Below are 27539 nucleotides of genomic sequence, written 5' to 3' on the forward strand. Positions count from 1 at the left end.
GCAGAGCCAGTGATCTCGAACGTCCAGTGTTAGCAGAATGACAGGGTTTGGTGCAGGAATCAAGGGTGAGTGGCTTGCAGACAGCTCATGCTGAAGTGCCTGCTCAGGGCACTGGGCAGTGGGGATGGCTGGGGATTCACATCCAAGATGTCCGACTGGCAGCAGGTCAGCTCTTCCCTGGCCCAGCAGGGCTGAGGACAGAGCTATGCAGACAGGACAGAAAATCCAGGGGTAGGCAGCTGTTTGACCTTGGACTGATTAGGAAGGCAAAGACTTCCTTTCTTATAAAGAAGGTGATTGGATTAGGGTGTTTCTAGGGTGAAGCCTGGCTTTTGAGATCAGTCCTGGAGATAGGCACCTTGGCATTTCAGGACATCCAGGTGACACCTGCCTTAGCCCAAGGTCATGGTCCAGGAGGAGGGACCACCCCCATTGTTTGGACCGAGTAGAACAGGTCTTATTGGGTCAAATGGCTCAGGAAACGAGAGATGACTTAACCTTATCAACCAGTGATGGGGACACAGGGCTCTTGAGGATGGGAGATGCTCACCGCCTCTCGCCTCCATCATGACCTGACTCTCTGGTCTTGATTTTTGTAGCGTTGTCTACCAGCCCATCAGGGCTGGGCTTCTGCTGTCCTGGCAGCCTATGGTGTCCTGGTCACAGAAGGCAGTCAGGGCCCTATGCTGTGGTGGGTGGCATTGACAGCCTCAATGTCATGGTGTCCCGGTCACCAGGCACTTGGCAAGGTGACTGCATTTCCTGCCATCAGGAGGTGGGCCCTCTGAATACGGGAGGTCTTGTGACTTGCTTTGGCCAATAGACAGCAGCAGGGGTGCAGCACGCTGCTTTCAAGCCTTGACTCTGGGCCCTTGCTGGTTTCTGTGCTCCTCCTTCAGTGTGGGAACCAGCCTGGGTAGCCTGCAGGAGCACAAGAGGAGCCGGCCCATGCCCGTGGCCAACGGTCAGCTGACACCTGCAGCAGGGCCACCCTGCTGAGTCCTGCCTACTTGCTGCCTGCAGGGTTGTGTGTTAAGAAAGGATTGTTCTAAGAAGCCGCATTTGGGGTTGCACTGTGTAGGTGCATGCCAGCTCTGGGGTTCAACCACAGGTGCCGTGGCAGTGGACAGCGGTGCTAACCCTCTGGGGCCTTCTTCTTCCTGGGTACAGGGAAGACCACCCTCCTTCCTCCTTGGGGTCAGGTGTGGCTCAGTGAACAGTCCTAACCAGGGCCCTGGGACACGTGTTCCTTCTGAGAGGAGAAATTCCACTTACTCTTCGACCCCTTCCTTCTGAGTCACCAGGAAGCCACGTGTTCCGAGGGTTAGACGGCTGAGCTCCTCCAGGGAGAGAGCTCTACTCGAAAAGCAGCGTGTTCCGCGTGAGAGAGGGTGACCCTGTGGGGTGAAGAGCCCGGGTTAGCGCTGTGCTATTCATCCTGGGGCGCCTCACTCCCAGCCCCTGACGCTGTAAAGTCCAGCCTTCACTTCATCAACAGGAGGCACAAATAGTAAAGGGCGAGTCCACATGGGGGACACACCTGGAAGGGCAGCGTGTCCTGCTGTTTTGGATCCTGGGGTGGATTCTGATCCAGGGTCCCTCTGGGAGGTCCCTGGAAATGCAGAACCAGGTGGCTGCTTCTCCACAGGGTGTGGCCCTCGTGTGTGTGTGTGTGTGTGTGTGTGTGTGTGTGACACTGTGTTGGCTGTGTTCAGACCAAGACCCTGAGCTCTGGCGAACACACTACTTTCTGCTCTCTCAAATATTCACAGTGAGTGGAGGTGGGCCAGACCCACAGGTGCGAGAAAACCCAGTGACCTTTCCAGAAGCCGGCACAGGTGTGCCTCCACTTATGGCCAGGTCACCTCCCGATGAGCCCGTCTAAGTGGAAAATGCCTCAAGTGGGAAGGTCATTCAGGGCCGCGCTCCACCAGTGCGGCCTGGCTTGGCCGCGTGGGTGTCCCTCGTGGGAACCGTGGCTCCTGCGGATGCCAGCACCATCTGAGGGCTGTGCCGCAGATCCCTCGTCTAGCACAGGGGCTGAATTCAAAACTCCAAGAGCAGCTTTCTGACAACTGTCACTTTCCCACGGGCACAGAGTCGAAAGTGACAGGTCGGCCATTGTAAGCCGGGGCCCTCTGCGTTGGTGTCCAAGTCAGCCCCTAGGGGACTTGGTGGTTTGAGTGTGACCAGGCTGAGGAGACGTAGGGGCCTTGCTGACCTGGGAGCTGTTGTCTGGAGGTGTGTGAGTCCCTGCTGACGTTTCGGGCAGGAGTCTGTCTGTCTGAGTGATAGTTGTCCTTGGGAGCTCAGTGGGGAAGGCTCCGGCGAGGACTCCTCCAGCCGAGTGCTCTTTCAGGGACTAACAGTGATGGAGCACCCAGGCTTGGCGATAGAGTAGGGGTCACAACAGGGTCCCTCGCCTTGTGGAACTCGGAGTCTGGGAGTCTGACAGATAGTCAGGCTCTTGGGCATGAGGATGCTTGAGCCTGGGACACCCCTGGGCGGTCGTGGGTTCAGGGAGGTGCCTTTCCCTATCCCTCCTTTTCCACTGTGTCAAGTTCATTATCAAGTTCAGAGAAGGCAAGCCCTGAGAACCCAGGATGCTTCTCTGAGCACATTTATTCATGTCCCAGGACAGTTCTGTCCTCATGAAAATGGAAACAGAAGGTGGTAGTCAAGTGAGGTGAGGGGCAGAGCCGGGGTTCTAAGTGGGAGCCCCAGGAGATGTTGAGTCAGGTCTGGGGACACTTGTGGTGTCATAGCAGTTAGGATGTGTGGTAGTCAGCTTTCTGTCACTGTGACACAATACCAGAGATTGCACTTGTAGAGAGGAAAGGTTTGCTTTGGCTCATGGCTTCAGTCGGTGATTGCTTGGCCTGCTGTCTGCCTGTGGACACACCTCATGGTGACCAGGAAGAAAAGAGAGGGACAGGGAGGAGCTGGGCACAGCCCCAATGACCTACTTCCTAGGCCCTCCCCGAAGGGTCACAACCCCTGCCAATAGCACCACAGGCTGGAGACAAGCCTCCAAGCTTCAGCCAGTGGGCCCTCGGGGGCATCCCGGGATCCAGACCCTAACCACTGCAGGGTTAAAGGGCGAGTCACCCCGAAGAGGCCAGGGATGGTGCCACGCATCCCACGGTGTGTGAGATGGCCCTAGGAGTGCCAGGTGTCAGCGGTGCCCCACAAGCCCCCCAGAGCACAGAACCTGGGGGTGTGGCCATCGATGTCTCTGGACGGACCATCGCTGAGTCACAGGACCCTCTCGCCTCACCGGTCTCTGATGTGAACCAACCTGCCCCTCCCACAAGCCACCCCCTCTTGGCATGCCACCTGCTGGGCTGCCGTGACACTCCTGTGTCCCTCACCTTGGGTAGAGGAGAGGTTCAGTGGAGAGGCGGGGACATGGCCAACCGGGCAAAGGCCCACCATCAGCCCCTCAAGAGGAGAGCCTCCAGCTTCCCGCTGGGGACGTGACCGTTCCTCGTCCCAGACAGACCCAGAAGACACAGGGCTGCCTGCGTGGGCACGTTTTCCAGTGGGTCCGCAGCCCGGCCTCGGTTATGTCACGTGCTGTGATTGACGAGGGGGCTTTCGTAGGGGGACCTGCACGGTGTCCCCTACGTGGCTGACCCATTAGCCCCGCCATTTCCTGGTGAAGGTCCACGTCTGCCGAGGCTGACATGTCTGTCCACTTCACTTCACAGTCTCCTTTGCTTCACGAGGGGCCCCTGTGCCTGGAGGTGGCTGCGTATGGGATGCTGCTTGGTTTGGGGAGTCCTGGCCAACCCAGGTCCGAGGAATTCGGGGGACTGGAGGTTAGACCTGAGGTTGGGATGCCTGATGTCACCAAGGCACAGGGGCACGGGGGGCACGGGTGGGAGGGGACCTGGGGGTGGCCAGTACAGACCTGTCCGGGGTGGGGTACTCTGGGGAGGTTGATGGTTGCACAGGGAGCTGAGTTTTGTGGGAAAAAAACTGAAGGGACGTCCAGGGAAGTTAGCTGTGCCCAGTTGGGAGGAAGGCGAAGGCCATTGGGAGGTGATGGAGGACACAGGCCCAGGAGTCTTCAGAACTGAGAAGTAATGAGATTCAGGGACCGAGGGTCAGGAGAGAAAGGAGACTGTGGCAGAGAGTGGACGGTTGTCAGCATTCAGAGGGAACACCAACCAAATTCTGCAGTAGGTTCTATGGAGGGGGTGGCTAAACTGGGGTGGGGTCCCTGGGGGTGACTGGGGTGGGGTGGGGTCTCTGGGGTCACAAGGTGGAATGGGGTCCTGGGGGCATGGGGCCCCTGGAGTGTGGTAGTTGCTGGGGCAGTGACTGGGCTGGACTGTGGGCACTGCTCGTTTAGTTTCTGGGGGTCTCAGAGGTGGAACAATGTGGGTCGGGGGCCGAGAGCCTGAGGCAAAGTCTTCCTTTGGAGGTTCTGGTAGTTCCAGCTGAGGGTGGGCAGCACTGCCCAGAGCAGCTTCTGTACAACTGTGGTGCTGCCCCAGACAGAGCTGGCGGGGTGGACAGGGCAGCCTGGCTCTCTCATCCCAGGTGCCTGGGGAGGTGATGGACGCCAGGGCAGCCGACAGCCGGTGCTCCCAGCCAGGACAGATCTGCATGATCCTCGAGGATGCCACCCACCCAGCTGGGCCAGCAGTGGGGCTGGCGGCCACAGGCCATTGGGAAGCTCTTGGAGGGTGGCAGGTCCTGCTGTCTCAGGGTGTCTCTGGAAGCCACCGGCTCTGCCTTCAGCCCCCAGCTCTCCTGGTCTGACCAGCGCGTGCATCAGGGAGGCGGCCAAGCTGGGGACCAGGCTGGGGGTGTGCAAGGGGGTGTCCCCAGAGGCGTGGAAAAGGCAGCCGGAGGTCTAGACAACCTGTGCTCAGTCTGGACACGACTGGATGCTGCCACTCTGAGTTCTCTTTCAAAGCACAAGAGGATTGTGACCTGCCCACCTGAAGCTGAACTCTGTCCCTCAATGCTGCAGAGGAGGACCAGTCTCCTCAGCATCTCACGGGAGGATTCATGTAGACACAGCTGAGTGAGGGGCTCCCAAGGGACAGAGGCACGAGGCAAGGCTTGGGAGATGGAGACACCTAAGTTTGAGGGCCCTTGGCCCCTCTTCCTGGGCGGCCTAATGTTGAATGGAAGCAAAATCTTGCTGGGCTCCCCTGGCCTTGGCCTGGACCTCCGGGATTCCCTGGTGTCTCCAGCAGTGTAGACCTGGGAGATGGCTGGGCAGGGGCCCGTGGCCTGTGTCTGTCCAGCACTGAGCCCCCTCCAGGGACAGCCATGTCCTAATCCTGTCTGCGGCTCCAGGGTCCAGCACAGGTCCAGGCAGAGTAGCCCATTAAGGTCTGGAGGTGCGGTGTCCCCCAAAAGCTCACGTGTGAGACAATGAAGAATTTCAGAGGTGGAATGATGAGATGAGGGGGGTGGGACCTCATCGGTGATTAGGCCCGGGGCCTGGATTAACTGTAGGTGATCTAGGTAGCTACGTATGGCTGGAGAAGGCTTTTCACCGGGGCCGTGAACTGGGGTCCATACTTTGTCGCTGGTGTGTGGAGCTCTCTCTTTGCCTCACCTGAGCCAAAGCAGTGGAGCTGCTGACCATGGACTGAGCCTCTGAAACCTGGAGCCCAAATCACCTTCTCCTCCTCGGTGTGTTCTCAGAGGGTCTTTTGAAAGAGCGTAAAACCAGCCTCGATGCCCAAGCCACGTCCCTGCCTGTCTCCTTCCCAGCCTGTCAGCCCTTCTGGAGACTTCCATCTCCTCCCGGGAGCCCTCCTCTCATTGGGCCGCCTCTTTCCGATCTCTTTCTATTCACGGGTGGGGGTGGGGGTGCTTTCTTTGGCAGAGGAGGCCGGGGGGGTCTGCCCTCTAGGGAACAAGTGAATGGATCAAGAACCTGGTGGGGCATAGGTGGCCGCCCACACGGAGAGCACTGTGCCCAGTGGAGAGCCCCGAGCCCCCGTGTGACTGCACCCAAGGACAGGGCCCAGGAGGAGGTGAGCTCAAGTCACATGCGTGGAGCCCTGAGCCCACGGCACCAGCCAGGGGAGGGCCTGCGGGTCTCTGTGTCTGCCAGGTGGGCACACAGGGAGAAACCCACTCTCTGTGGGCCTAGGGGTCAGGCCTCAGTCGACACTGACCTGAGGTCACCTGGAGGTGGACCTCCGCATTCCAGCCGAGTGTGGTGTGGGCTCTGGGGGCCCGAGCCAACTGGCCTCACTGTGGGAGGACGTGTCAAGTCCATGGGGCTTTCCTTGCCTCCTTTCCTGCAGCCACCAGTTAGGGGCTTGGTCAGGTGTCAACTTCAGTGACTCTGGGCCACTCTGACCGAGTCCCGAGCTCCTGGCCTGGGAACTCTTGTCCTGGAAGCCATCCAAAGGTGGCCCCGACAGGGATGGACTGCGGAGGTGCGGAGCAGGCGGGGAGGGGAGCTGCTCCTCCTGGCCAGCCTCGCCCTCCCGGACAGCTTGGGCAGCAGCCTGGGGGTGGCCGGAGGCTCACGATCTGGCCGCGGCCTGGGGCCAGGTGCAGGGGAGGGGACTGTAGTGCCCCCAGCTTGTGTCTCCCTCAGTAACTGACTTTGACTTTGGCATCTCCATCAACTCAGGCAGCTCCAAGCCCGGATGCCCGTGGGCCTGCTGAGCAGCTGAGCTCCTCCGCGTCTGACCTGCAGGAGGACACTGGTTTTCACTGCATCTGCCGTCTCGTCTGTCTGACCGCTCAGAGAACAGCGCCTTGGCCATGCAAGCTCCGCGAAGCCTTAGTGTCCCCTGAGCGCTGGGCGTTCAATGGAGAGATGGCCACTTGCTCCTTCTCATGCATCCTCCTCACAAACCCTTGTGAGTGACGTCGGGTACCCAGGTCCGTTCCAGATCCTGGAGAGAGGTGGGCAGACGGCCAGGAGCATCTGTGCTTTGTGCAGCTTCTTGTCTTGTTGTGGGTGGTACAGAGAACAATCTTTAGAAAGAAGACAGATATTTTGAAAAAAAAAATCTGGAATCATGATAGTGACAGAATAGAAAGAACTCCTGGAGGAGGGGAGAACTGAGCAGAGACTGAGTCAAGAAGGAATTGGCCGGGTGAGGATGGATGAGGACATTCCAGGCAGAGAGGATGATAGTGCAAAGGCCCTGGGGCAGGGCTGAGCCTACGGTGTGTTGGAGGAACCCAAGGGAGGCTGGACTCCAGTGTGGTGAGGGCAGAAAGAAGGAAAACGGCCCAGCAGAGTCAAGAGCCCCCTGTTGGCCTTGTAGGTGGCTGAGAAGCCTCAAAGTTCAGGGCAAGGGGAGGCCACAAACAGGGTGGGTCCCAGAGGAGAGAGGAGCTGGTTTCAAAGGCTCGTGGGGTTGCTGGGGATGGGGGGCCCTGAGGGCTGTGGACTTCTCTTGCTCTCTGAGCACCTCTTGCCTCCTGCCTGGCCCCTGCTTGGCTCTGCCGCTCTAGGGTGTCCCACCTGAGAGAAGGCAGAGTCCTGGCCGTGGCCCTTGGACAGGTGGGAGGCCTCGCTCCCTCGCAGTCTCCCTGCTGTCCGCAGGCTCCGTCAACCCCACGCCCTGCTGCCCACTCCCCACCTCTTTCCACTTATTTTCCTTCCTGGATCTTACAAATATCAAAGAAAACAGTGATTCTACGGGGACCAGACAGTTCTTCACCATCTCACGCTCAAGCCCGGCGGGGTGGACGGCATCCAGGGCCATCTCACGGGGGCGGGAGTGTGGCGCTGGGGAGGCTGGGGCTCGACTGGAGTCTGGGCTGGGGCTGCAGCTGAGGAGGGGGCGGTGGTGTGGAGTGTGGCCGAGCCACCAGCGGATTCCTGGGACGGCCAGCCCTCACGCCAGCGCGCGCGCGGGACTGGGACATGGAGGCGGGGGTCTGGCTAGGCGGACTCCGGGGCCCTTGCTGACCCTGGGCCTCACGAGGAGAAGGTCCAGGAGCTCACTGGGTTGGGTCAGACAGAGACTTCGTCACAGTTGGTCTCCTCCTGCCTGGGACGGGAGCAGGTGCCAGGGTCCCCATAGGGGCGGGGTCCGGGGTGCCCGTGGGGAAAAGGGGAGGGACGCAGATGGCTGTGGAGGCCTCACCAGACACGGGACGGGTTCCTCTTGGTGGGCCCAGGGGTCTGTGACCTGCTGGGTGAAGGGGAGGCCTGGGGCAGGTGCTTTGGCCTGGGAAGATTTGAAACCTCGGAGGCAGGTCTGGGAGGGGTGAGCAGCCTGGGCGGACCTTTGAGCGGAGATGTGGGTGGGTCCCATGGAAAGGCTGTGTGGCCTGTGCATGTGGGGACGAGAGGACTGAGCCCAGGGCCACAGCACCATCTAGGCACAGTAGCCACAAAAGCCAAGGCAGCTCCCCTCTGGGGTCTGTCGGGGTTGAGCAGACTGTCCCGGGGCCTCCTGCTGCCTGGGGTCTGGGAATGCCTGGAACCAGGTGGGCATGCAAAGTGGGGTTGCCGTGTCCTGCTGGGGACAGCACAGGTTGCATCCACCCATCGGGGGGCCAAGGATCTGAGCCACCCGGGGTGGGCTCACCAACCTTCCTCACGCACAGCCAGGAGCAAGGAGGGCTGGGTTACAACTCCTCCCAGCTCAGGGTGTGCCCTGCGGCCTCCCGGCCTTTCTTTGGCTGGTCCTCTCCAGGGAGAGCCTTCCTGCTTTGAGCCAAAGGCTTCCTTTCAGCACAGACCTGTACAGTGCCAGCCACTGTGACCTCCTACGGCCAGGTCGGGGGTGGTGGTGGGGGCCCAGGGCGGTTTCCTAGGGGTGTGACAGGACTCCGGTCTCCCCTGCCTTCCTGGGTCCTCCCCTGGGCTCGCATTCTGCTGGGACTCTGCCTGGCCCTTCTGACCTAATTCCAACTCACTTGCTGGGTTTTCTGATTTTCTCCGACTCCGACTCTGCTCCGAGAGGCTGTTCTATCACCTGGCGATTTTAATCTTCGTGCAGAGACTTTCTGTGGTTTCCCATTTTCTGTTTCCTTTGAATTTCAGCCAACGCCCGGGTGAGGTGCTGGATCTGCTGGCTTTTTGTTGAATTATTCAAGGGGCTCCTGTATTATTCCCTTTGTGTCTGCCCATGTGGTTTCTTGCCAGAGGTGTGACTTACATGGGAAGCTGATGGCCTACTGTGTGTCGGGTACAGATGAAGCAAAGTCTTCGCAGGCAGTTGCCCCAAGAGAAGCTTGCTCTCAGTGGGGCCACGGCACGCTCACACGATCTGAGACAGTGGGCGTAAACACCACGGCCAACAGGTGAGGGGGTGCTGCCAAAGTGGGGAGGTGGGGATTCTCAATGCCGTTGGAGAGTCCAACAATTTCAGTTCATTTGTTCAGTCAACAGATACTTGCTAGATGCTATTCTCTGTATTGGGAATACAGCAAGGGAGGCCCTCACCCATTCATCTATGCATCTCCCATCCATTTACCATCCATTCATCATCCCTCCATCTGTCCACCCACCCGCCCACACATATATGCATGCATCTCTCCATCCGCCATTCATTCACCTGCCCATCCGTTCTCCATCCACACGTGTGTCCATGCAAACATCCACCCACCATTTCTTCATGCATCCATCTATCCAGCCCATACACCATCCATGTATCCCTCCATCTACCCATCTACCATTCATCCATCCATCCTTATCCATCCATCTGACCATATACTGTTCATTCAACCACCTGTCCACTGGTCCATCCATCCATCCATCCATCTATCCATCCTTCCTTCCTTCCAACCAGTCATGCATGCATTCATCCATCCACCTGTCCACTTATCCACCCAGTCCATCCCTCCACGCATAGACAAATCCACTCTAATACCTTCACACAGACACTCCTTCAGATGCCGTGGATAAAGCAGTAAACAGAACAGTCCCTACTGTCATGGAGCTTGGTGAGCAAGAAGAGTGAGATTGGCTTGTACTAAAGCAGAGGATAGTGTCCAAACGACACGAGTCCTCCCCAAAATAAACAAGATAATTTTAGCTGATGACAACTTCTATGGAAAATACAGCAGAGAGAAAGGACAACGGGTGGCTGAGGGAAGAGAGGACACTTTGTCCATTACAGGGCCACCAACAGCCTGGGCAAGAGCTCGACTCCACCTGCCCACCCAGAAGGGAGCAGTGCTCCAGGTGGTGCGGGGGCAGCACCAGCCCTCACATCTCTGAGTATCCACCTGCGGCCGGGTGTTTGAGGCCAAGCAGTGCCGCCTGTCACTCACAGGTGGGGGACTGACCAGCCGGTGTATTCGGTCCTCCAGGACAAGGACTGAATGAATAACGAGGCTGGCCAGCAGTCAGCAGCCTGCAGGACAGGGCCGAGCGCGGCTCCATTTCCCTTTCTTGGCTGCACAAATCAATAAAGGATTAGACCCGGCTCTTGTCATTGACATTGATTGATTTTAGAATTTCAAAGGATGTTAATTTTAAGATGGCAGCATTTGGGGACATTTCATTATCTCCCATTAGGACATGGAGAGCATCAAGTATTTTAATCTGGGGGACTGAATTATTTAGGGTCGGACATTGACGTGCCTAATGAAATATGCTCCCTCTTTCTTTGGGGGGTTCCATATCTGGCTGTGGAAATTATTCATTAACAGAGCCAGAGAGTGCCCTTATATTAGGGCCATTAAAGTGTTCTATTACTGATGATCTATAAAGGGAAAAAAACACTGATCAGACTCCACCAGGCACACTGGAACACTCCGGATGTCATTAATTTTAATGATCTGGTCCAAAATCTCAGAGCCATTAAAATAAAACTTCAAGTTTGGGGGAGGGGAGAAAAGAAATGCATCCTAAATTATTGCTAACGAGTAGGAAACATTTAAATCATGCTAAATCGACCTGAGAGTCTTGCCTAACACCATCATCAGCAGCAGATTAGCTCAGTTCATTTCTGCTGGCCCCCCGCTGGGCCGAGCCTCTTCCCCCGGAAGGTCCCAGGCCTCCACCTACTGACCACGTGCCTTTGCTCCTGTCCACCCTGGGGCCGGGAGGGGGGTGTTCAAAGACCAGCTAACGGGAGGGGAGGACTCTGACTAGAACCGGGGGTCCCTGAGTCCCTCATAAGCCACCACCTGTGCTCGTGGGCCGGGGGACGCTGTGGGCTGGACGTCATGGAGCCCGGGCTCCCCTCTGTCCCAGAGACTCTTGGCTCTCTCTGTGAGACTCCTTCAGGGGCAGGGTGTGCGTGGTGTGGGCGGGGTTGTGATGACTCCCAGGGCGCGGGGTGTGTGCGCAGAATGCGTGAAGCGTCACTCCAGGGTGGGGCACTGGAGCTGGAAGGGCCCGACGGTCCACGTCCCAGGGAGCCTGGCCGCACCTCCTGGTCTGCAGAGGGGCGCGTGTGGGCAGAGGGCGGAAACGGGGGCCTCAGGATGCGCCGGGTTTCCCTTCCAGCCTGCAGTGTGGCCAGGGCAGGGGGCTCCTGTTGGTGCCTCGGGAGACCCAAGTCAGTGTCACCTCGTCACCTCCTGAGGGAGGGCTCCGAGGACCTGCCTTCCTGCATAGGGCAGAGCCACCCCTCTCCTCTGCCCTGGCCACCCCCACCCTGTAGAGCTACCCTCTGGAGCACCGAGGAGCCTCCGAGGTCATTCTGCCCACTCGTCACCTTCCCCACCTTGGGTGAGTTCCCCACCCAGGAGGACGAGGACTTTGTGTTGTTCTGAGGCTTAGGTCCTGGTGTGTGGGACAGCGCCGGGCTCAGGGCTGGTGCTGAGCAAACACAGTTTGAAAGGGTGAAGGGGGGCAGACAGCTGTGCGAGCACCCCTCATGTGCCCCGGAGAGGGGGAGCCCACCTCTGCAAGGTGGGCAGCGGCATCTGCGCCTCCCTGGCACTCGGACCAGGAGCATTTGCGGTTGGTGACGGTCCTCACGGTGGCAGCCGATATTTACCCAACACGGCGTTCTCCTCCCGTGTTTGTTTCTCTCTTCTCTGGTCACCATGGCAACACTGCTGGAGGAGCCGAGAACTCCCACTTAAACAAAAATCGTAACTAAACGCAGGGAAGTTAAGGGACTTAACTAAAGCCACCGTGCTCACCGACGGGGCGGTAAGCCCTAAATTTCAGTGTGTTAACATCTGATCCAGTCCCCCGCAGCCCCACCCCCGGGTGGCCCAGCTTTCACTTTCCCGTAGGCGTGGATGTCTGCCGACGCATTTCAAACCCGTGGTCTGGGGCTCAGCACTCGGTGGCTGCACGTGGGGGTTTTCAGGGGCCCCCACGCCCACGCAGAGCAGCTCTTAGGCTCCTTGTCCTGTGCGTGAACGCTCTGCGCGGGACCCGAGGTCTGTGGTGGGGAGTTAAACCCACTGCGGAGCGCGGAGCTCACGAGGTGGTGCCGTGGCCTCTGCATGTCAGACAGAGTCCGTCCCCACCATCACCCTGGCTCATGCCCTCTGACCCCCAGGGCCCTCTCCACAGAGACGGGCATAGGAAGCACCACGGCACTGGGCTACTTGGCACCTGATGAGCGGTCAGTGCAAGACACTGCAGGTGGGTGAGGACACGCAGGCTGCCCCCCCAGCCCAAGCCGGGGCTTCCTCCAGAGTTCACAGAATGTATGAAGCGTCACCTCCAGGGTGGGGGCACTGAGCTGGAAGGGCCCTCTGGTCCATGTGGAGGCCACTGGAGGAGAAGCATCCAGGTGGCTACCCACTCAGGGAACCCCTGCCGGCCACCAGTGTCTTCGTCCAAAGAACCCGCCAGCTGACCTGTAGACTGGGGGCCGAGTCATCTGCTGTTGGGAACCCGTATTCCAGGTGGTCTGCTGGGCAGCTCAGCTGAATGATACAAGCCTGGGGCACCCAGCTTCTGCCCTAATATGGTTGGGATATGAGTGGCCTGTCCCTGAATGCTCATGGCTGGAGGCCCGGTCCCCAGGGTGGAGATGTTGAGGTGGTGGGACCTACAAGAACTTGGGCTTGTGGGAGGTCACTCTGGGTACATTGCCCTGTGAGAGATCAAGGTAGTTCTCCTACCTGGGATGCAGGCTAGCTCTCATGAGAGGGTCATTATGGAAGAGCCCCTCCCTAATTTTTGGCCTCTCATTGGTCCCACCATGTCATGCCTGAGTTCTCACCACCGTGCCCTCTGCTGTTATGTGATATAGCTAGTGGGCATCTGGTCAGACCTGGTGCCCTGTTGTTTGGACTCTTCCAGTCTCCAGAATTGTGAACTAAATAAATCTCCTTTCTTTATAAAGTATCCATCCTCTGGTATTTTGTTACAGCAACAAAAAACTGACTCATGCATAGGCTCAGGAGTAGTATAATCTAGTTTGGGACTTAATTGAGTACCCAGTCAAACCTAGGACATGACTGGACCAGCACTCAGTCTTTTAAATAGCGTTGAAGTCTTCAACTGGGAGTTCTAGAGTAAGAAAGAATATCAGTGTGAGAACTGGGAACACCTCTGGAAGTCTGGCCGCTGGAGCACAGGGCAGAGGCCAGGGTTCAGCCACCCCTGCATGGGTGGGCCCTGGGCAAGCAGAGAACAAGGGCCCTCACTTGCCATCTGTCTCTGCTCATTCCTGCCATGGAGCCCAACTCGGGTGGGCCAGGGATGGACAGACAAACCCTGCGCAAGTCCCCTTCCACAATTCATGGAATTAAAAAAAAAAAAAACGAAAAATTCCTTTGCAAGATCTTGGTCATTATTTACTATAATTGTGACAAGACAGACCAGTCAACTAGATTTAAAACTAGATTTAAGCGGAAGCAGTGGAGAGTGGTTAATTAAAAAATGGTGCACATCACATTTGGTAATTGACATGAAGAGCTATTTGTGCGAGGAAAATCAGTAATTTTCAATTAGCATGAAATAAGAAATGGCTCATGTCAATTAATATCATATAATTATGATTGCAGAGATGTGCCCTGCAGAGGCAGGGCCTCGGGGCCTCCTCCTGCCCACCTCCTGGGGCCACCCGAGGGCCAGGCCATCCAGACACCAGGGTCCTCAGGCCTCCCACAGAGGCTCTGCAAATGGGCTCAGGGCTTGAGTGGCCGGCTCTTTGTGAAGTGGATCTCCTGTCCACCCAGGATCAGGGCGCAGCAGGTGCAGGAAGATCGCAGGCCAGGGCAGGGACGGGGGTGGCCTAGGTGGGCTCCAGGGAGCATTGCCTGGGACGAAGAGCTGTCAGGGGGAGCCGGGGCCAAGGCTGCTGCCCTTTCTCCCCCTCCCTCCCCCTCCCCTCCCCCTCCCTCCTCCCTCCTCCCCTCCCTCCTCCCCTCCCCCTCCCTCCTTCCCCTCCCCCTCCCTCCTTCCCCTCCCCCTCCCTCCTCCCCTCCCTCTCCCCTCCCTCCTCCCTTCCCTCCCTCCTCCCCTCCCCCTCCCCCCTCCCCCTTACCTTCTCTCTCCTCCCTCTTTCTTTCCCAGCCATCAGTCAAACCCAAGAGACTAAAACCTCACTTCCATTCAAACCCTACAACTGACCCCCCACGTTGGGGAGGCCACCCTGCCCTGTGGCCTTGGGAAGCTCAGCAGCTCTCCTGGCCAAAGACCAAGAGCGCCAGGCCAGAGTCAGTCTGCAGTGCGCACCGCGGGGCCCTGCGCCCAGAGCAGGATCCACCCTGCTGCCTGCAGTGCCGGGCGGGCCCAGGGCAGCCAGAGGAAGGGGTGCCCTGGAGGACCTGGGGGCACAGTCCTGAGCATCTGGGCTGCTTTCTCCTGGAGGCCCGCCCACCAGGTCCTCTCCTGTGGCCTCCCCTGCCCTGTCCTGCTCACATCCTTCTGCTCTATTTCTACAACCCCCCCCCCCAACGCTAACATGGTGGGGAGGGGACCTGGATGACTTTCTGCAAAAGAAACAAACGTGGAGGTGAATGTCCTTTCCCAAGGGGGCCTTTCTGTTATCCTCGGGTCGAGGAGCGGCCTGGGGAGCACTCACAGGAGCGGTGACCGGTGCTGTACACTGGACTCTCCCACAGACCAGGAGCCCCTGCTGGGGACCTGGAGCTGGCCATGTGGACAGTCACCAGGGAAGGCTAAGAAGTCCCCGCCTTTGCATCTCCAGAACAGGCCTCTGCCAGACCCGCCCCCCCACTGAGCCCCATCTCACCTGGGTCAGGGCCGACCGACCCGTGGCCTCGTCTGTGCTGGTGACAAGGCCCCACCCATGGGGCGCTTGCCGTTCACCACGCCTGGCCCAGTTCTCTCCTCCCCCAGGCCTGCCTTCAGCCTGAGCCTCAGACACGTCTGGAGGACCCTCTGGCTCAGGGTCCAGCCTTGCCTGATCCACTGTCCCAGGGACCAGCCGTCAAGCTGGTCGCGGCTCAAGCTGGTCTTTCTGCTGACTTCTCCAGGAAGGAAAGCCTGTCTACCTCCAGAGCGCCTCAGGCCTTGCAGCCAGCTTCCTCCTGCCATCAGAGCGCCCTCGCCCGCAGGGACCCCTGGGAATCTGGGCTCTCCTTCCTGAGTTGGAGTCTGTGCCTCTCTGACCCTTCAACTCCAGGACGCAGCCAGCCTGGCCTCTGACCGGCTCTCCCCCCTCCCCTGCTCCTAGAGAGCAGCTCCCCAGAGCACCACCATTCTAGTCTGTCACCACAGTGGGGAGCCTCCGGGGTTTTTGATTGGCTCCTGCGAAGTACAAATAGCAGCCTGGCAGCATCCCACACCCGGGTCTGAGGCCCAGCCCTCTCCTTGAGTGTGCGCTCCTGGCCCCGCGTGAGAGCAGAAGTCCAGAGGGAGCCCCGGAAGCTTTTAGAGCTTGGCAGGGATTTCATTTCCTTTGAACCCAATTGTGTCAGCCAGTTTTCTGTCACCGTGACAAAGTGCCAGAGGCAATCAACTTACAAGGAAAGGTTTATTTCAGCTGTGGTTTCTGAGGTTTCCGCCCCTTGTTGCTTGACCCCTGGCTTTGGGCCTGTGGCAAGGCAGATCATCACGGCGGGGAGCACGTACTGCAGTCAGGCTGCTCGCCTCACGGTGGCTGGGGAGCAAAGGAGCCAGGGTCCCCAGACCTCCTTCCAGGGCATGACCCCCAGTGACCTGCCTTCCTTCCGTGAAGTTCGACACCTCCCCATAGCAGCATGCTCCGGGGACCAGTCCTACAGCACAGGCGCTTCTGTGGGGCCTTTCAGAACCAAGACAGTGCCTCAGGCCATGTCCCAGAGCCCCCCGTCATCTTAACAGCTCCCAGCATTGCTCAAAAACCCACGGGCAAATTTTCCTCTGGAACCGTTGGGACTTCGGGGACTCTCTGAGATGAAATGCGTGCATTTTTATGCTTGTATCAGCGCATCAGGCTATGCCTGATATTGGGGTTCATGTGGGCGTATTCACACAGAGGGATGTGATTTGCCCCACCTGAGACCCTCCACCCCTTTCCCTGCCCGCTTCCCTCCCGTCCCCTTCCTACTGACCCCCCTGCTGTTTACTTAGTTTTAAAACTGGCGCTTTGGAGTGCATTCTGCACTATGAGGTGGGCAGGGGTTTGGGGGCCGGGGTGGCAGGTGATGTGGTTTGGAGCTGGAGTGTCCCCCAAGAGCTTCTGTCCCCAGGGCAGCAGGGTTCAGAGGTGGGGCTTTGGGAGCGGTCAACCATGAAGGTTCCGGCCTCTTCAGTGGATACATAGTTCAATGGCTGTGGAGGTGGTGGAGACTCAGAAGGGGGCTTGTGAGGAGAAGCAGGTCTCTGGGGGCTGCCCTCAAAGGCTGGGTTCTGTTTCTGGGTACCTCCCTCTCCCTCTGTTCTGGCCGGCGCTTCTCCACGCACTTCCCTCATGACGCTGCGCCTCACCATAGGCCAAAGAAATGGAGCCGAGTGATCGTGGACTGGGGCATCAGGAACTGAGCCAAAATTGACTTTTGCTCCTTTCAAGTTGCTTCTCTCAGGTACTTTGTCACAGTGACGGGCAGCTGAACCACACGCGAACAGTACTTTCAGGGTGGGACTTGCCTTTCCTATCTGTGCTTCGCTTATTCCATGATTCATGTCAGATGTGTTGTGTGGGCGTTGGCCTCTGGTGGACTGTGAGGGACGTCCCCCTCTCTAAGGTTACAGTCACTCTCAGGCTGGTGTCCTTGGAGCTGATGGCAAGAACAGGAGGGAGGTGGTGGTGGGACAGGCTTCTTCGGGAGGGTGGGCACTGTGTGCACTCCGGCAGGCCAGGCCATCTGAGATGCTGCCCACCTGGGGACCAGCGCCCACTGGACTTTCCAGGGCCTCCTTGCTGGCTGCCGTTGGAGGACTTCCCAGGACTGAGCAGTCCCATCCTCGTGACAACCCTTGGGGTACAGGGAGGACCCAGGGGCCTAGAAGCTAAGGAGCTGGTCAGAGGTGCACAGGGCAGACCCAGGGGCAGACTCAGGGACCGGGCGCTGGGGCCCAAGCCTTGAACCCCATAAACTGAGTGTGCATGAGCTGTGGGCATTCAGGAGCATGTGCACACGTGTCTGTGTGTGCAGAAGTGTGTGCACACGCGTCTGTGTGCAACACACGGTGAGTGCTGCGGCTATGCTTCTGTGCATGTATGTGTGAGTGGGCATGTGCGCATGTCTGTGTGTGCACACGTGGGTATGCGTGCAGAGGCTGTGGGCACGTGTGTGGGACTTTGTGCACAGGGGCTATGGGTGCTTGTCTCTGCACGTGTGTGGGTGTGGGTGTGTACATGTTTGCATATGTGTGTGCAGATTGTGGGTGCGTGGGTGTGTATGTGGGAAGAATGAAACTACCGAGCAACTCGCTGTAACCGCATCCCCTGGGGCACCGATCTCTGGGTTCTGGGGCTTTGACCAAAGCCCTGAAGCGTGGAGAGGAGCCTGTCCCCATCTCTGAGGTTACAGGTCATGGAGCTCGGGTGGGTTCACAGCAGGGAGTGGGTCCCCTGGTCCTGCCCCAACCCCAGTGGCCCTTGCCTGGCTTTGTAAGGTCTCGTGAGGGCCCGAGATGTCCCCCTCTGATGCCCCGAGGTGACGAAACAGGAGAGCCGGCTGCCGGGCGTGCGACCTCTTTGGAGAGGTCCCTGCTGAGGGACAGGGAGCTACTGTCAGAAGAGCTATCAGCTGATCGGGGGCTTGTTCCCTGTGGCCAGCCAAGGAGAAACGATTGAACTGATGCGTTGGGCTTGTTCTTTATCTCAGCACAATGGTCCCTGGCTAAATAAAGCTCAGAGCACTGTGTTTCCTACCAAAGAAGCGGGGACATTGTCATCCCAGTCAGATTCAATAAAGGCAGCTCCCCAAGTCCTCCGCAGGGCACCAGCGGGCAGGCCGCCCACCTGCTCCTGAGGGAGCCTGACTGCTGCAGCAAAGCCCTCCCCCACCTCAGCAGGACCTCCCCCGCCCAGAGGGCGTGTTGCAGTCATCCCTCTGCCTGCCTTGGTGGGGAGAGTACCCCAGGCCTGACCAGACCCTTCCCCTCCCAACTCTGGCCAGAGCTGACCATTGCTGGCCACAGTCCCCTGCAGGGAAGCTTCCAGATTCTCCCTGCCCAGGATAGGCAAACACGTTTTCTTCCAGCGGCTAAAGATGCCCGAGCCCAGCCCAATCCCCAGGGCCAGCAGAGGCACGGAAGCTCTCCTGTGCTGATCCCGGAACCGCCGCTCCAGGGGGCTGAGCAGCCGGGGCGGCTTTGGTCTGGGCTAGGCCTGATTCCTGCAGGTTCGGGGTGCAGACAGGAGAACCCACTCTAAAGGCTTCTCCAAGGGGCATGTCTGCACAGGTCGGGGAAGGAACCACAGCTCCGCGGCTCTGGACCCCACAGTTTCTGGGCAAAGGCCAGTTTCAAAGACTGTCCCATCGTGCCGCTCCCAAGCATCAGTCTGCCCTGGGTGACCCACAGCTATGTACCCACGATGCACCGTTTCCCAGAGTCATGGGGACACTTGGGGAGCATCCATGTGCATCGCCTGCTGCTGCAAAAGCTCTGTGCAGGTTTTGACCTTTGAGAGTCCCTGGCTCCTGACTCCGGGCAACTACCTTTCCCTGGGTGTGTGTTAAAGTCCAGCCAATCCCATTGCCCCAGGGGAGACTTAGCTCCTGGCAATGCCCCTGTGGCAGCCGTGGGCATTCAGCAGGGATCCCTGGGGACAAGCAGCTGCTGGGACAGGGGAGCAGGAGTGCTGTGGAAGGCAGAGCCCAGACCCTGGGGTTGTCTGCTTGGGACAAATCGTCTTGCTGCAGCCAGGGCATGGGAGGGGCTGCCGGTGGGCGTGTCCCGGCTGGGCTGGCCCCAGGTGGCAGGGATCAGGGGACAGTCACCCTGGAAATCGAGTCCCCAGAGTGTGTGGCCATGTTCTCCTCCTTCTCATCACCAGGACAGGAGCCGGATGGCGGTAGACGGAACCCAGGGCAATGCTCTGTTTAGAGCCTCTGAACCCTGAGCGCCTGCAGCCCGAGCATCTGCAGAGGGCGGGAGCTCAGGACGGCGGGCGCACCTGACCCGGCCTCTACTGAGACAAGGGTCTGTGTCCCGCAGCTCCATGGCGCTGGCCTGCCAGGGAGAGCACCTGAAATCAGAGCTGCTCACAATAAGGGGCTTTTATTTATTTTTGGAGAAATACTGACATTTCCTAAAATAGTGGTCTTTTATTCAATTGGCAGTAAATTCAGGAGCTGTTAAACATGATTTGTGCCTGGTGGGTGGCAGCTAGGGACAGAGCTCTTCTGCACATGTCTGCGTGCTGGGGGCAGAGTCCTTTTCCACAGGCATTTTGGTCACAGGCCCCCCTGCTGGTCAGGGGACGGGGAGGGCTTCATGCTCATCCTGGTTGGAAATGGCTCCGCGTCCTCGTCCTGCTGGGTGGGACTTGGGGCTGCACAGCCTCTTCCAGTCCATAGCCCATTTTAATTTCCTTTTCTTTGAAAAGAAATACTCTTGGTTCATTTATCCACCTTTTGGCAAGATCTGAGTCACAGATGAAAGGCGCATTGTGAAAAAGGGGTGAGAAGAAAAGAAAAACAACCCAAAAAACAACATTCTCTGTCTTTGAGGCAAAGCTGGGAGAAAGCGAAAATCTCTCAAACAGCAGGGGATGAAGAAAGAGCTTCTGTGGGGAGGCCATCGGCAGCGCTGAAGGCGGAGGCCCTGAGGAGAGCTAGAAAGTTCTTGGGAGCGAGTTGAGGAGGAGAATACCAGGGACAGGGCTTGGTCTGCTGGGATCTTGGCCCGACTGTGTTGTGGTGGTGGTTGTAAAACGGCTGTAGAAGGCTCGTGGCATGACTTGAGGGGACAGTAGCCTCATCGTTCTGATTGTCACCGGCCCTCCTTACATGTCCTGCCTCCCCAAGGCCAGGGGCCGGTAGAACCCCACGAGATGCTGGCCATCCTGCCCTGGGGTGGAGTTCTCCGGGCTCCCTCTTGAAGAAGCATCTTATTAGCTAAATGGGCAGTTCTTGGGCTGGATGCTTCTCTCTCAAGGTCCCATTAAATCTTCCACGGAGCCAGTGCCACCCGGACGTGCTGGTCCATCTCCATGATTTATGATCTACGTCTGCAGTAGTGGGCTCCTGGGGGCCTTCCCAGGTGAGGTCACAGCAAAACAGTGACAGACGGCCCAGCTTGCCAACGAGATCCACCAGACGCTCTTCTCTCCTGGGAAGCCCTGTGGGCTGGTGTCTGGTCATCACGGGCTCCGTGCTGGGAGGACCTGCAGCCAGCCCAGGGCAGCTGGCTGGGACGAGCCGATCCCTTAGTGGTTTGCAGTGTGCCTAGAAGAGTTGGGCAGAACACAAGCTAAAGGTCAAGGGTGCTGGGCTCCAGGACACGGGGACACTGTGTCCTCTGCATGTTTATGCCCCAACATCACACCGCTTTGTCTGCAGCCTCATCCTCGTCTCCCAGGGCCTGGGCAGCTCCGACTGAGTCATCCAAAGCCTTGAGTGAAGCACTGCAGGGGACGCTGGGGGCTCTCAAGGGTGTCCCCAGGGGAAGAACTGGGCACTCAGGCAGGTTGACGTTTCTGGAAACTGAGCAGGACTGCAGACTTCTTGGAGCCCAGGGGTCCACCAGCTCCAAGAGCGGAACATGGAACGCCGTCTTGGCCGAGCTCACGGCCCTGGGTTCAGGGTGTCTGCAGGTGCAATCAAGTTCAGAGGAGGGCACGAGGGGGGGCCTTGATCCTGTTGCCCCATCTTCTTCCCACAGGTGGAAATTCTGTAATGAGGCCCAAGGGAGGAGGCCCACAGGGAGGAGGCCCACAGGGAGGAGGCCCAAGGGAGGAGGCCCAAGGGAGGAGACCCACAGGGAGGGGGCCCAGGAGGCTGGAGAGCTGTCTCTCTTGGCCAAGATGGACAGGGATGGACAACAGTCACGGGTTGGCACTGGAGGCGGCAGGAAGGGTCCTCACCTGTGGCCTCCTGGGGACGGGGCCCCACCCATGCCTTGTTTCCATGTTCTGGCCTCTAGAGCTCTGAGGATTCTGCTGTTTCAAGGCCCCAGTTTGTGGGCTTTTGCCACAATAGCTTCCAAGTCTTACCCAAGGTCCAAAACGGACTTCTCCTTTCTCCTTCCTCCCGTTTCTCTGCCCTGAGCAGTGGAGGGCACCTGCTTCACCAGCTCCCAACCTCAGCTTCCCCTCCAGCACCGGCTCCCTGTGGGGCCCGGGGCTCTCCCTAAAGCTCACGGAAGCAGCATGACCATCCTGCTGCCCCAGGGCCCCACCACATCTCCGGTCTGAAGGACCAACTCTCAGCCACCTCCGGCCTCCCGTCCACCCCCTGGACCTCGCTGGCTGTGCAGCCGGATGAGCACCTAGGAACACAGGCCTGGGGGCTCCCTCGGCCTCCCACGGCCCTCTCCTGACGGGTAATGGAGCTGCGGCGGCTCAGCTGTCTTCCTCTCACCTTCCATCTTGAAGGCACCTTTAGGGTGCCCGGTAGCCCTGTGGGTCAGAACAAGCCCAGCTCCATCCTAGGGCGAGGCCCGTAGCCAGCTCTGCTCCTCCTCCCACCTCCTGTTTCTACACACAGGAACCTCCTTTCCTCTGATTTCAGCTGCTTCTCCACGGATTCTCCGCTGGGAGGACGAGGATTAAACTCCCCTTGCTTTGCCCCCTCGCTCTGCCAGACAGCAACCGCACTCCCGCGCACCCCGCCCCCGCCCTGTCCCCCCTCCCAGTAGCATAATTTGTGGTTAGATCAATATTCAGCATTTGCATAATTATGTAATTATTATTCACAGCTGAGCCACAAAGTAGTTCCATGATTACATTTCCTTTCCTGATCAACTTTGTGTTTTCCCGGGAATGAATAACCACCCGTGCTCTCATCTGCTCTGTGAGCACGCACCTATCCCTAATGTGTCCCCAGGCTGTCAACTGGCCTCGCACTTCCTGCATCTCCATCCAGGCCGCCCCTCCCATCTCCCACTGTCTGGGGCTGTGACTGCCCATGAGCTTCCTCCCCGTGTGGGGCGCTCTGGATGGGCTGCAGGACCTGTCTCCCTGGCTGAGCCTTCCCCTGCCCACGTCCCTGCCTCCTCTCTCGCCTCTCCCTGGCTTTCAGGTGGGGGCACAAACATCTTGGCTCCCAGAGCCACACTCTCCCCTCCCGGGAGCTTTCCTGGCCCCCCGCCCCCTGTGCTGTGCTGTTCTACCCCATGCTCCTGGGCGGGGTCTTCTCATCTGTCTGTCTTGGTTCCTAATAGGCTCTTCCTCTTGGACACCCAAGTGCTCTCCTTCTGGAAGATCCCATTCCCCTGCATGGTGCTGTGGTCCCTTTCAGGAGCTTGGTTCGATCCCTGAGGCCTCCAGCTTGTTCTCTTCCCTCTGTATTTCCTAACTTTGTATTTCTGCCCTACTCTCTAAGAAACTCCCTCGACTTTATTTTAACTCTACTAAATTTTAAATGCCACTTGCATAGTTCTAATTTCTAAAAGCGTTTCCTTGTTCAGAGAGAGCGAGCGCCTGTGTGTGTGTGTGTTTAAAGAACATTCTGTTCCTTCCAGGGCATGCGCTGTTCCCTTCCATCGCGGCTGTCATCAATTTTACATCCACGGAGCTCCTCCCGACGTCCCGCACCAACTCTCCCTTCCCCAAGTTCCCTACTTGAGCTGTCCTCTGCCTTTTATGTTTCAGGCCTTTCTGAAATATTTGTGAGGTTATGGTTATGGGCCAGTGAGAAACAAAGATCAAAATGGGAGCCTGACACGGCTCCCTGGTGGTCCGCAGGCGTGCCGGGCTGGCTCCAGGTGGGTCCCCTGGCTGGAAAGACAGGTGGCAGCTGTCCATGACCTTGGCCTCTGACCCTCAGGGAGCAGCCCAGGGAGCAGACTTCGCTGTTCCTGGCTCAGCGTTTGGTCCCTGTCCTGACCTACCAAGCTCTCCAGAGCTGGGCCTCCATCTCAGTGGGGACGGGGAAAGGACAGTCCCTTGTTTGCATGTGGTTAGGGGCAGTCTTGGGGCTGACCCACCCCTGCACAAAACTCCCCCTCCCCCATTCTAGTCCCTGCAGGCCTCCTTCAGCTGAGTCTGCTTCCGCTGCTCTGCCCTTCTGATTGCAGAGCGACCCAGCCTCTTGTCCTCAGGACGCCCCTTTGTCTGTGTGTGTGCACTTCCTCTCTTCCTTGGCTGTAGCATTGGTGCAGGGAGCAGAGACAGACAAGCTGGAGCTGCACTGGCGTTCTGTTCTTTGTGCAACTTTTGTCCCACTTTAGGGTCTCATCGTGGTGGTCCCCACGGCCTGCAGGGCACATGTCCTCACTCTTTGCATGTCTATCCTTTTTCCATCTGTCTTAGTCCATTTTCTACTACTGTAACACGATGCCCGAGCCCAGGTATTTATAAAGCATAAAGGTTTATTCACCACCATGGGCCCCACTGGCATGACCTCATGCAATCCTGTGACCTCCCAAGGTACCACCTGCAAATGCCATCTACGTGTGACTTAGGGGATCCAGTTTCCAACACATGAGCTTCTGGGGACATGATCTAACCATAGCACCATCCTGACACTTATCCGGGATGTCATTAAAGAAGACTGTGGGTGGCCGCTTCCTGAAGGGTAGTAATGAAGGCCTCTACACCCAGGAAAGGGGCCGACTGTGAGGCACAGCCAGGAAAACCAGGGATGGCGAGCAGTCATCGGGGTCTCCAGGGCCCCAGCAAATGGGGGACACTCGTTCAAGAAGATCGCTCCCCAGACTCACGATGCCCGTTGATTGCACTGCGGGGCTCCTCACCTTGGCCAGGCCTTGAGGAGCAGGCTCCTGGAGCCGACCTGACCGGCACGCTGGCCCGGGGCTCCTTCCTGGGTGCCGGCTGGGGCAGTGCGGGAGCAGGGCCCGGGCCTTCCTGGGCTCCTGGAGGTTCAGCCTGGTTGTGGGGAACAGGCTGGGGAAGCCCTGCTCGGCCCGGGCCCTGCCCAGCCCTTCCCCTGGGGCCGTCTCCCAGGTGGAACAAGATCTCGGCTGGGCCTGGAGTCCAGTCCAGGGCGGCCAGAGGGCGGGAGCCTCAGCCAGGCCTGGCTCCCCCCGTGCCCTCCGCCCACCAGGGCAGGCAGGGAGCGGGTTCCAGTGATGGACGCTGTACTCGGGTGGTGCTTCGTTTCTGGAACGGGGAGGACTAATTAACCTGCAGTAATTAGAGACGCTCAGATGCCCCCCCTGTGTGCTCAGTGGCTGCTCTGCCAGCTGCTCTGACCTGTCAGGCTGGCCCCAGTGCCTCCCGTAAGCCCAGGATGCTTCAAGTCACGGGTTAGTGTCACCATCCACCGAGGTGAGTCCATGTTGTTGGCCGTCAGGACCCAGCTGCAGGGCAGGCGCCAGGCGTAGGTTGCGAGGCCAGGTCACCCACCCCTGAGGCTAAATTGTGTCTCCCTCACACTCGCGTGTTGGGATCCCGACCCTCGGCCTCTCAGAGTGTGCCTGTGTGTGGAGATGGGGGTCTTTAAAGAGGTGACCAGGTCTGTACTAGGTCCTCAGGGGGCTAATGTGGGGAGCCATTCTCGCACGTGATTGGGCACCTCCCGGATTGGGTGTGAGGCGCTCTGGCCAAACTGTGTCGGAGCTATCCCTATCCTCTCCAGGTGCGAGAGCCTGTCCGTGTGGGGGTGTGACTGACCACTGACCCTGAGACCAATCACTGACCCTGACCTTGGAATGCTGCCCCCCTCGACCTTCATTGGATGGAATTCTCCCCTGAATTTCTTGTTCCCCAATAAAAGGCCACTCCCTGGCGTGCTCTCTCTCTCTCTCCTGCTAGCCCTGAGTAAGCCTTGCTGCCCCACTGGGTGGTTCGAGGTGAGAGCCGTCTGGGACCTGGTCATAGAAAAAGGCGATTGAGTGTGTGTTTTATTTTGATCTCACTAGTTAACTTCTATGCCACGAACCTCTTTAATGAAACCAGCGTGCTGGTTGCCTGGTGGAGGCTAATCCTGTCTGACTGCTGTCCTCGTAAGAAGACCAGACGCAGACCCGTGGAGGGAAGATGAGAAGACACAAGGGGAAGATGGACAGAGGCCTCAGGAGAGACCTGTCCACCAACACCTCAATCTCGATTTCTAGTCTGCAGAAAAAAAAAATGGGAAAATAAAATTTGGTAATTTAAGCCAGTCTCCCGGGGTCAATCCGACAGCAGGAGCAGACGGACACGCCCGGCCCTCTGGCCACTCGGACAGCGGATGGAGAAGAGCCACTCCTTGACTGGACAGTGGGGTCCGTGGCTCCCTGCAGCAGAGCGGGGCGTTGCCCACCCTGGTGCTGACCTGATTCTGGAGCAGCCGGGGCACTCACAGCCCGCAGGAGCCCCTCCAGGGAAGCCCACCTGTTACCTGCACCTGGGGCTATCAGAGAGCCCCTGCAATGACTGCCCAGCTGGGCCTCTGTGGTAGCTTTGCCGTCCCCTTCTGATCCCAGGACCCTCTGGGAGGCTCTGGGTCAGGCTTTGAGCAGACTTTGATTTGTGGCAGGTCCCAGCAGAAACTGAGCTCCTCAGACCCGGGGTGCAGAGGGCCTGCGAGGTGTCCCGGGGCCTCTGGAGGTCATGGACGACCATGCCCAGGCACTGGAGCGGGAGCATCTGTCAGGGACTTGCCCTTCATGGCGACCTGGGGCTGAGGGGCCACTGGGGTCTCTCATGAGCCTTTGTTTAACACTCGGCTCCTGCTCACAGAGCCGGAACTGCCCCGCAGCCCTCACGCACAGGGAGGAGATGAAAGCCCGGGCAAGGCCGAGGCGAGCGGTGCCCCTGCTCTCAGGAGGGGCCTGGGGCCAACGCAGGTCCCACTCAGGCTACGTGGCCCAGCCAAGCAGGAGCCAGAGGTCCATGGGGAATTTAAAGTTAAGCCTTATTTACAGATTTTTTTCCTCAGTCATAAATTTTGTGTTCCCTGTTTAAATTGATAGGTCCATAAAGATAATGAATGGATGGTTCAAAGTGAGTCCATTGTTAAACAGGAAAGTAAAGACAATGCTAACGATGAATTAATTGGTGGTCCATCATCCTCAAAAGCAAAAGACCCCCCTTGATTTATCAAAGCTGGAGCTTGCAAACACATCTTTCTCACCCGAAGGGGCTATTTGGTCTCAGCCAGCAACACCATCACTCACCTTTGTGATGTTAATTTGAATTTTATCGGTTTTATAGTTTTGCTTGTATTTGAATTGTAAATTTTTTTGTTTCTATAGTTGCATAAGAGCTTAAAGCATAAGCAGTTTATACCTAGCTTTATATTTATGTTCATTTAAGTGACATCATTATAAAAATAATTTCAGTTAAATTGCACAAGCTGTCTAAACAATATAATGTCATTCTGGCTTCTAAACTGAATCCTGAGAGAAATGAATAAGTGTGGGTAAACAAATGAAAAACTAGGTATGGAGACGTTTATTTTATGACATATGTGCATGTAGTCTGTATCTGCAGTTAGAGCCCTCGTGCACAGACACACGTGTTCACATGATACGTGAGCATCACATACGTGCACAAGACGATGTCTGCCTTTAAGGAATCTGCACGTATCCATTTTGGAATAAGACAGACCTGGATTCTACTGCTCACTCTGCCGCTTGTCACTTTGTTTGACATTCCTGGGCCTCTGTTTCCTCAAACACAAGATCAAAATCAAATACGAAAATAAGAACCACGCGCCTACCTTGGAGCAGGTCGTGAGGAGAGTGTGAACCAGGCCCAGGCTGGTCCCGGGCTGGGTCTGCCCTCGGGAGCCCTGGCTTTGTCCTGAGCTTCAGGGGCAGCAGAGCAGGGACTCTGAAAGCTGCAGTGGCTGGATGGCCCAGGGCAGCTCCGGAGCTGACGGTGGGCACCGCTGTGGGGTGGGCACCGCTGTGGGGTGGGCACTGCTGTGGGGTGGGCACCGCTGTGGTGGCAGGCGGGTACAGTGAGGGGCTGAGGCGGGAGGCTCCCCCTCGGGCAGGCTGCACTGTCCTGGAGTCTGCAGTCGGGAGCCTGAGGTTGGTGGACTCCGGAGGCCCCGGAGAGGCTACCTGAAGGGGTACAGGTGGTGATGAGGGTGGGTGGGGACATGGTGTCCTCCTGGGTTCCAAGGCCATCGCCCGTGGCTCTGGGGGATGTCAAGGGAGAGAGCACGCTCACGCCTCGGGCTCGGCAGCCCCCTGTGCAGGGATCCGC

The 27539-nt window shown here is 58.1% G+C and overlaps 1 long non-coding RNA gene across 3 annotated transcripts; it reads left to right on the top strand.

Annotated features, from left to right (window-relative positions):
* Nucleotides 1-26069, top strand: LOC308655664. 3 transcript variants are annotated; one of them, XR_014023502.1, is made up of 3 exons: nt 1-65; nt 6617-9255; nt 25262-26069. It is a non-coding gene; the product is annotated as an uncharacterized lncRNA (long non-coding RNA). The 3 variants fall into 3 exon arrangements; XR_014023503.1 differs by lacking the exon at nt 25262-26069 and adding an exon at nt 10074-10376; XR_014023504.1 differs by lacking the exon at nt 25262-26069 and having other exon boundaries at nt 6617-9006; nt 9098-9232.
* The last annotated feature ends 1470 nt before the right edge of the window (nt 26070-27539 follow it).

Source organism: Spermophilus citellus (genome assembly GCF_964194105.1).
Source record: "Spermophilus citellus genome assembly, chromosome: 9".
NCBI classification, from domain to species: Eukaryota; Metazoa; Chordata; class Mammalia; order Rodentia; family Sciuridae; genus Spermophilus; species Spermophilus citellus.